Raw genomic sequence first — 9,326 nt, forward strand, 5'->3', positions numbered from 1 at the left:
CCCAAAAGTTTTAGTGGTACTGCTACGTCCCAGCAGCACACGTATACTTATATGCCCGATATATAAATGGAGCCCTGCCTCCCACCTCATTTCTATCTTCTTCTTTTTCTTCTTCTTCTTCTTCTTCTTCTTCCTTCTCCTCCTTTCCCCACGCCATCCCTTCTTGCCAACGTACATACCACGACTCCCAGCCATGGTCTTCTTCTCCCCCACCCTAATCCCCTCCCATCCACGCTCTCTCGGCGTTGTGGATCCGGAGGAGACCATGGAGGCGTTCGTTGCTGTCGCTGTGGTTGTTGCTCAGGCGAGCTGGGACGGCGACAGTAGGCCGTCGTGGGAGGCAGATGCGGCTGTTGTGCCTGTGCCCGTACCGCATGCCGGAGACGGGTGTGCCGGTACGGGAGATGCGGCTGCGGCTGGTGTGCCCCGGAAGCCATGGTCGGACGGCACCACGACTGGCCGTTCCACGGTACGTGTCCCGTGTCAATTCCCAAGCCAAATTCATCACCGTCTTCTCTGGCTCCGACCGCCTCCAAATTCCTTTCCTTTTTGTGCTGCTCTCCTCTCTTCTAGTTACCGGTAAACAGCAACATTAACTGAATTTGAACACCTCCTATACTACACTACACTACACTACAGCAGCAGGTCAGCCAGATACTACAGCTGGGTTATGAATTTTACCATCTGTTTTTCACTGGTAATTGAATGAATCCTGGTAGATATTTCTTCAGATGATTCACCCATCTTTAATTTGTTGTGCCTGACAAACTAATCACCAACATGCATCTCTCTCTGCCTCTCATAGCTGCAGGTTGACCACCCTTGTCGCTGCTGGAAATGCCCGGATCACGGTGGTTCCAGCGCATCAGCCGTCCTGTGGCGCCACCACCGCCTATCGAGTACAACGATCAAGGCATAGTCGACAGCCTCACTGAAAATAACCAGAGAAGCATGTGGGCTAGCAGAAGGATAGGCGAGGACCAACAACTGTACGTAGTCCACGTGCAGGGAGCCGCTGGCATCGGTCTCCCGACTACGCTGCTGGTCAAGAAGTTCCAGAATGCAAACCCAGCACTACTAGTGGATGACAATGTCAAGAACCGCTGCAAGTTGGAGATGACTCTGTTAGCCAGCATCTCTCATGACAACATCATCAATGTGCTACACTTCATCCAGAGGGAAGACGCGATCATGCTCGTCTACGAGTACCCCGTGAATGGCAGCCTTGACTACTGGCTGCACCGGCGGGAGGGGGGCGAGCAGCCACTGAGCTGGCCGCAGATGATTGCCATCGCCATCGGCTTGGCCCAAGGGCTCTGCCACTTGCATCACCGATGCAACAGACCGATTGTCCACCACAACATCAACTCTGAAAACATCTTGCTTGATCAGAATTTCAAGGCCGTGATAGCCAGCTTTGGCATTGCGCAGATGAACATTGCCGGGCTTAACCAACCATTGCCGATCAGGGACATTCCAGTTGGTAACTTTGGGTATGCAGCTCCAGGTACGCCAGGCCATCGATCCACGCAATGGAATTCTGTCTTAATTAACTAGCTTGGCCTTTTAACTTGTATTGATAGTAGTTAATTACTTGCAGAGTATGGTGTCGCGGCAAGCCAGCTGACGGAGAAGGTAGACATTTACAGCTTCGGTGTGCTGCTGCTGGAGCTAGTCACAGGGAAGTTGGCCAATGGAGCAGATGGTCTATTGGCGATTTGGGCTCAGGACAACTGCAATGAATTGATGGCAAACCATCTGAAAATGTTCAAGATTGTCGTGGACAAGGGCATCCTTGATCAAGCGCGGTACATGGAGGAGATGGCGGCTGTGTTCAGGCTGGGTGTGGATTGTACCGTTGGAGATCCGAAGCAAAGGCCGTCCATGCAGATAGCTCTCAAACGACTGTGCCGCAGCCGTGGGCGTGGCCCATTCTGTGGCCTCCTCATCCTGTAAGGCCACAGGCTAAAACCAAGTGCCTTAGTTACTTTAAAATAAAAGAAATGAAATACGCAAGCAAGGGAATGTCCTTGATGTCAATAGGCACCTTTATATCAAAATGTTGCTTCCTCCCGCAATAATGTCCTTTACTTGCTTTTGCCCGTGCACGATGTTCATAATGCTATGGAAACAGAGTGTTGGGCTGTTTGTGCGCCTATGGGGTTGCATGCTTTGTGAGTTGTACACATATCGTTGGTTTGTATCGCCCAGTTTCTGTTAATTAATTGGGTAATTCTCTTCTTCTTAATTAATCGATGAGGCAAATCTTTTGCCTTCGTTTCGAAAAAAAATGTGTGCTGTGTTCCTGGTTGCTCCACACATGCATCTACAGATTCACACTTCTGTTGGATCTTCAATGATGTTAGTCTTTGGGGTGCTTGCTCATTTGAAACTTGCAACATGAAATTTCTTGTTACAGAATATTGAGTTAAGTAGGCAACATGGCATTCTCATGTTTCTGACAACAAAATCTCGAAATTTTAGGAAGTATTCCCACTGAAAATATTTCATGAGGGCCAATGTATAATCTTCTTGGGTGCATGATGGAAAAGAACAAATGCAATACACAACTATTTTACTAAATTGGATGATAACTAACTAATAGGCTGTAGTTAAATGTAACCTCCCCCTGTGAGTATATAGATGTGTAAATACTGAATGTAAATTGCAGTTCAGTTGTATGATGATTCTGTTAGAATATCTGTTTAAACTCTCATGTAATCTAAACCTTCTCTATCTCTATTTCTCTCACGTACTCATAGCCTTCTCTGTCTCCTCATCTTGTATCGAGGAGTCCTAGCGATCATCGAAGGATTGTACGCCACGACAGGGGGCTTCCCGTCTCTCATAAATAAACGCATGCGGCTCCCCGTCGGGAGTAGGAACGCTTCCACGAAACACATCTTACATGGTATACAGAGCCTGGCACTTCCCTATCATCTAGCGACCCAAAACAATCCCATCTATCGCCATGGCCTCCACCTCGGGTGCTGTCGTCCTCAACCTTGGCGCACCACCAACCGAGAAGTTAACGAGGGGGAACTACCTCCTCTGGAAGGCCCAAGTGATGCCGGCCCTGCGAGGTGCGCAGGTGAACGGCCTCCTGGATGGCAGCGACGCCGCACCGCCGAAGACAGTGGGGATCGCTCAAGCGGACAAGACCACGGCAATAGGGCCCAATACCTTGTATGGTTCGTGGCCGGTGAAGGATCAGTAGGTTCTGAGCTACCTGCTGAACTCGCTCTCGCGATAAATTCTTGCACAGGTCATCGGTAAGGAGAACACCTTTGACCTTTGGACTGCTCTTATGACGTTGTTCACCTCGCAGTCACAGTCCCGAATCACCAATCTGAGAATCGCTATCGCCAACACCAAGAAGGGTAACATGACAAGCAACACCTTCATCGCCAAGATGAAGAGCCTCGGCGACGAGCTAGCTGCCGCTGGTCGTCCGGTGACAGATCCAGAGATGGTCGATTACATCCTTGCCGGGCTTGATCAGTACTACGATCCCATCGTTGCAGCAGTTGGTGCCATCGAGAACTCCATCACCATCGACGACCTCTTCTCACAAATCTCTGCGTTCGATCAAAGGATGGAGATGCTGGGCGACGGACCAACTGGTTTTCGCTCATCCGCCAACGCCGCCTACAGAGGACGCAGGCAGTCCCGCGCCAGAGGAGGCCATGGGCGTGGAAACAGGGGGCGCGGTCGTGGCAATCACGCTTCTCCCTCTCCTGGTCGCGACATTGGTGTTGGTGGCTATCAGCAATGGTCTCGACCACATCAACCACAACTACCACAAGAACAACAGGGGACTACCCTGAATGTCAAATCTGCTACAAGTTGCATGCTGGTGGCGCATGAGCCTGTTGGATCGCTATGAAGAGGATCATGAAGAAAAGAAGGCGGCCAACCTCATCAACAACTCCTACGGGATTGACACAAACTGGTATGCAGATTCAGGCGCCACCGAGCACATCACGGGGGAGCTCGACAAACTGACGATGCGAGAAAGATATCACGGAGGTGACCAAATGCACAGGGCAAGTGGAACTGGTATGGATATTGCTCACATTGGTAACTCAATTGTTAAAACCCCCATAAAAGACTTGCATCTAAACAATGTTTTACATGTCCCTCATGCATACAAAAATCTTGTCTCAGTTAATCGTTTCACTCTTGACAATAATGTTCTCATAATATTTTATCCTTATTTTTTTGTGATTAAGGACTTGGCAACGAGGAGAGTTATCTTTAGAGGAAAGTGTGAGGGAGGCCTCTATCCACTTATATCATCATTATCTTCATCATGGTCAAATAAACAAGCATGGCGTGTCACCAAACCATCATCTGCAAAGTGGCACAGTCGATTGGTTCGTCCGTTTTCAGCTATCGTCCAGCATGTTCTTCGTAAAAACAAACTTTCTTTTGAGTCTAGTATTGTGTCAATTTGTGATCCGTGTCAACAAGCCAAGAGTCATCAAACCATACCCTGTCTCTACTAGTGTATCCACTAATCCGTAGCAACTTATCTTTTCAGATGTGTGGGGACCAACCCCTACATCAGTTGGTAGGTTTTCATACTATGTAAGCTTTATTGATGACTATAGTAAATTTACTTGGATTTATCTGTTGAAAAGACGATCCGATGTTTTCCAAGTCTTTAGCAACTTTCAAAATCTTGTTGAACGACAATTGAACTCAAAAATTCTAGCCATGCAAACCGATTGGGGTGATGAGTATGAGAAGCTAAATTCCTTTTTTCAAAAGATTGGAATCTCACATCATGTTTCTTGCCCTCATGCTCACCAGCAAAACGGGTCTGCTGAACGAAAGCATCGCCATGTTATTGAAGTAGGACTAGCATTTCTAGCAAATGCTTCTATGCCTCTTAAGTTCTGGGATGAAACTTTTCTAACTGCTACATATCCTATCAATATCCGTCCTAGTAAAGTCATAAAATTTGAGAACCCAATCACACGTCTTTTTGGTACTACACCAGATTACAAATCTCTTCGAATCTTTGCTTGTGCATGTTGGCCAAATCTTAGACCATACAACACACACAAGCTTGCGTTTCGTTCAAAATAGTGTGTTTTTCTACGTTATAGCCCCATGCACAGGGGGGTTAAATGCCTTGATGTTCCCACATGCAGGGTCTATATATCCAGAGATGTTGTCTTTGATGAATCAGTCTTTCCTTTTGCATCTCTTCATCCAAATGCCAGAGCCCTCCTTCGTAAAGAGATTCTTCTTCTTCCACCCGATCTTCAGAATTTTTATCATGGGGGAGACAATTGTGGTACTGACCAATGTGATACTAACAATAATCCTGCCAGAACCAGTCCATCTATTATGCATGTGCAGGTCCCTGGAGAAAATGGAGTTCAAAATAATCAAGATGTTCAAAATCCGGCTCAAGATGATGCATTATTGCATGTGCAAGGAGAAGAAGCAGCCGACGCAGCATACGAGGAGGATTTGGCGGTGCCTGCAACCCCTGTGCGCCGCTCCTCCTTGGACCGTGCGCAGAAATCTGTGTTGGATCACGAGCCAGCTAGCGGTCAGGAGGACCAGGCCTCAGTGACCCAGTCTGCGGGTGCCATGTCGTCACACGGTGCGCGCATGCAACCAATAGGCACGGCGGCCCCGCTCGCATGCAGATGCTAGGGCGCGTGCAGCCGACATGCATGGCTGATCCTGCATGCATTGAGACGCCGGTTGCATCAGGCGCATCTGGATCTTCAGCGGCAACAAGTTCTATGGCCTGCGACGATTCGGCCACAGCAGTGGCTGCTGGATCTTCTGCGACAAGTTTGGAAGGATCTCCAGGATATTCTGTGGTTAGTTAGCGTGTGTATCCTGTTGTACAGCCGCAACCTGCCGTCACATCAAGGGTTATGACTCGATTACAGAGAGGTATTAAAAATCCAAAAGTGAGGACGGATGGTACCATACGATACGGCATGTTGTGTATTTCAGGTGAACCAACAAGATTGGATGATGCACTTGGAGATCCCAAATGGAAAGCAGCTATGGATGATGAATATGTTGCACTAATGAAGAATAAAACATGGCATCTTGTACAAAATCAGATAGGTAAAAATATTATTGACTGTAAGCGGGTATATAGAATCAAAAAAGAAGGCAGACGGCTCCATTGAAAGGTACAAGGAACGTCTAGTTGCAAAAGGTTTTAAGCAACACTATGGTACTAATTATGAGGATACTTTTAGTCCTGTTGTAAAGGCTGCAACTATAAGACTTGTGCTAGCTATTGTTGTATCTAGGGGATAGAGTCTGAGACAGCTAGATATATAGAACGCGTTTCTTCATGGTGTTCTGAAAGAGGAGATCTATGAGGCAGTCACCGGGGTATGAAAACCAGCAAACACCCCATCATGTGTGCAAGCTTGACATAGCTCTTTATGGTTTGAAACAAGCACCTAGAGCATTGTACTCCAGGTTGAGTTCACATTTGAAGCATCTTGGCTTTATTGCATCTAAAGCTGACACATCTCTCTTTATTTACAACAAGGCAAATACCATCATATTTGTACTCATATATGTTGATGACATCATAGTTGCCAATTCTTCACAGAATGCCACTAGTGCTCTCTTGCATGATTTAAGCTTTGCATTTGCCTTGAAAGATCTTGGTGATTTACACTTCGTCCTAGGCATTGAAGTTAAGAAGATTAAAGATGGCATAGTATTGAATCAGGAAAAGTATGCCACTGAACTTTTAGCTTGCATGGGGATGAAGGACTGTAAGTCTTCCCCCACACCATTATCTTCTCCAAAACAACTTTCAGCACATGAAGGAGAGCCACTTAAGGAAGAAGAAAGCACAAAATATCGGAGTGCCGTTGGAGCTTACAGTACCTGACTTTGACACGACCAGATATTTCAGTTGTTGTCAATAAGGTGTGTCAATATCTGCATGCTCCTACCTCAACTCACTGGACAACTGTCAAAAGAATTATATGGTATATTAAGCTTACTGCAGGTTTGGGACTTCAAATCAGACGATCTAACAGTACCCTTGTTAGTGTTTTTTCTGATGCTGACTGGGCAGACTGTAGTGATGACAGAAAATCAACTGGAGGTTTTGCAGTCTTCTCTGGTTTCAATCTTATTTCTTGGAATGCTAGAAAACAAGCAACAGTGTCAAGGTCAAGTACAGAAACTGAATATAAATCATTGGCTAATGTTACTGCTGAAATTATTTGGTTGGAGTCCTTGCTTGAAGAGTTGGGAATAAAGCAACAATGTACCTCATGTTTATGGTGTGACAACCTAGGTGCTACCTATTTGTCTGCTAATCCAGTTTTCCATGATAGAACCAAGCACATTGAGATAGACTTTCACTTTGAATGAGAAAGAGTTGCTGACAAGAAATTGGAGATACATTTCATTCCATCCAAGGATCAACTAGCAGATGGGTTTACCAAAGCACTTCCAGCAAGGTCATTTGAGGAGTTCAAGAGAAATTTAAATATAGGGTATTTTAGATTAAGGGAGGGTGTTAGAATATCTGTTTAAACTTTCATGTAATCTAAACCTTCTCTATCTCTATTTCTCTCACGTACTCGGCCTTCTCTCTCTTCTCATCTTGTATCGATGAGTCCTAGCGATCATCGAAGGATTGTACGCCACGGCAGGGGGCTTCCCGTATCTCATAAATAAACGCACACGGCTCCCCGTCGGGAGTAGGAACGCTTCCATGAAACACATCTTACAGATTCTATAAAAGATTTTGTTGTTTGTCCCTGCTTGAAAAAGAATATATGTGTTGTGCCAATCTACAAGCACTAGTGCAGAACCGGGCTTTAGTCCCAGTTCGTAACGGCCTTTAGTGCCCGTTCCGTAACCGGCACTAAAGGATGGGGACTAAAGGTCCCCCTCCCTTTAGTACCGGTTCGCCACGAACCGGCACTAACGTGCCACCACGTGGCACGAGCCTGGCCCGGGTGTGTGTAGGACATTAGTACCGGTTGGTAACACCAACCGGTACTAAATGTTTGGGGGTGTTTTGGTTTTATTTTTTATTTTTCCTTTAATTTTGTGTTTTCAATTTAATTTAGTGATTGTTTTACATTATAATGAGTTGTTAAATCATTAGGTGAAAGTACCGCATATTAGTTTTGACTGGATGCATATGTGGATCCTAGCTAAGTGATCAAGTTATGCCATATCCATATTATACTTGATCACCTAAGTGATCAAGTATAATATGGATATGGCATAACTTGATTACTTAGCAATGAAAGTTTAGCTTAAAAAATAACGTATGCAAAAGATGCACTGAGGACAAATAGTAAAAATCTTACCACATTTCCTAAATAGATGTGACCGTAGTTCAATACGATCACTATTGGTCGCACGTTTTGAGTACTAAGATTTTCAAATTCAGGAAAATAATTTCTCTTGATAGCATCAAGATCCTCAAGCCATGAAACATAATGACTTATCTCCTCGCAGTTTAGTTCAGCCCCGGGATAGTGGACAGTCCTGTCTACCTAGCGCCGGACATGTTTGCTTGAATGGAAATAAGCTGTCCATAGAAATTAGTTGTCAACTATTTTTGAATAAACAACATCGAAGACATAAATATGGTTAAGAAACTCACATAATGGTAGAACAGGAGGCGTCTGGACATCGACCCAGATGTCTCTATTACCTTCAATATCATCTTCCGGACGAATATCAAAGGTGATAACCATATCAGGCTCAAATGCATAAGCCTTGCATATTGCTTGCCAAGTTTTGCATACAAAATAGGTGTATGTGTCTGCATTGTATAATTTGACGTTGAAAGTATAACCATGTTCGATCTTCAGGTAAACTCTCTTTACCTCCATAGTTTCCATAGCACTGAAACCTATCTTATCCAAGACAAAAATTCTTGCATGGCAGGGGATGCGCTAGTAGAATAGTGAAAATTTAAAATTATAAGTTGAAGCAAATGAAGCATAAGTCATGCTTAATTACGAAAAAAGACTTGTCGTTGTGACTTACTGTATCCACTTCAAAGATCTCATCCAGCTTGATGCTGAAGCTCCTATCATCAATAAGGAAATTTCTGTCGCACAGGCCGCTCTGGTCTTCACAGTATTCGCACATAATGAAATCTTTTTCGTCGTCAGACGACATTTCCTATGTTCATATAAGTGAAACATTAAACACTTACTAGTTCTATTAATTGAACTACTTTTATTAATTCAACTAGTTCTATTAATTCAACTAATTCAACTAAGCATTTACTAAAAATGAACTAGTTCTATTAATTTTCTTACGAAAATAAAATAGCTAGTTCTATA

General features: G+C 44.8%; 1 pseudogene; it reads left to right on the forward strand.

The window, feature by feature from the left end:
- The first annotated feature begins 837 nt into the window (after positions 1–837).
- The window catches only part of LOC123152738 (probable leucine-rich repeat receptor-like protein kinase At2g33170), an 11,944-nt pseudogene continuing 3,455 nt past the window's right edge, over positions 838–9,326 (forward strand).

The sequence above is a fragment of the Triticum aestivum genome, chromosome 7A (genome assembly GCF_018294505.1).
Source record: "Triticum aestivum cultivar Chinese Spring chromosome 7A, IWGSC CS RefSeq v2.1, whole genome shotgun sequence".
Classification (NCBI taxonomy): Eukaryota; Viridiplantae; Streptophyta; class Magnoliopsida; order Poales; family Poaceae; genus Triticum; species Triticum aestivum.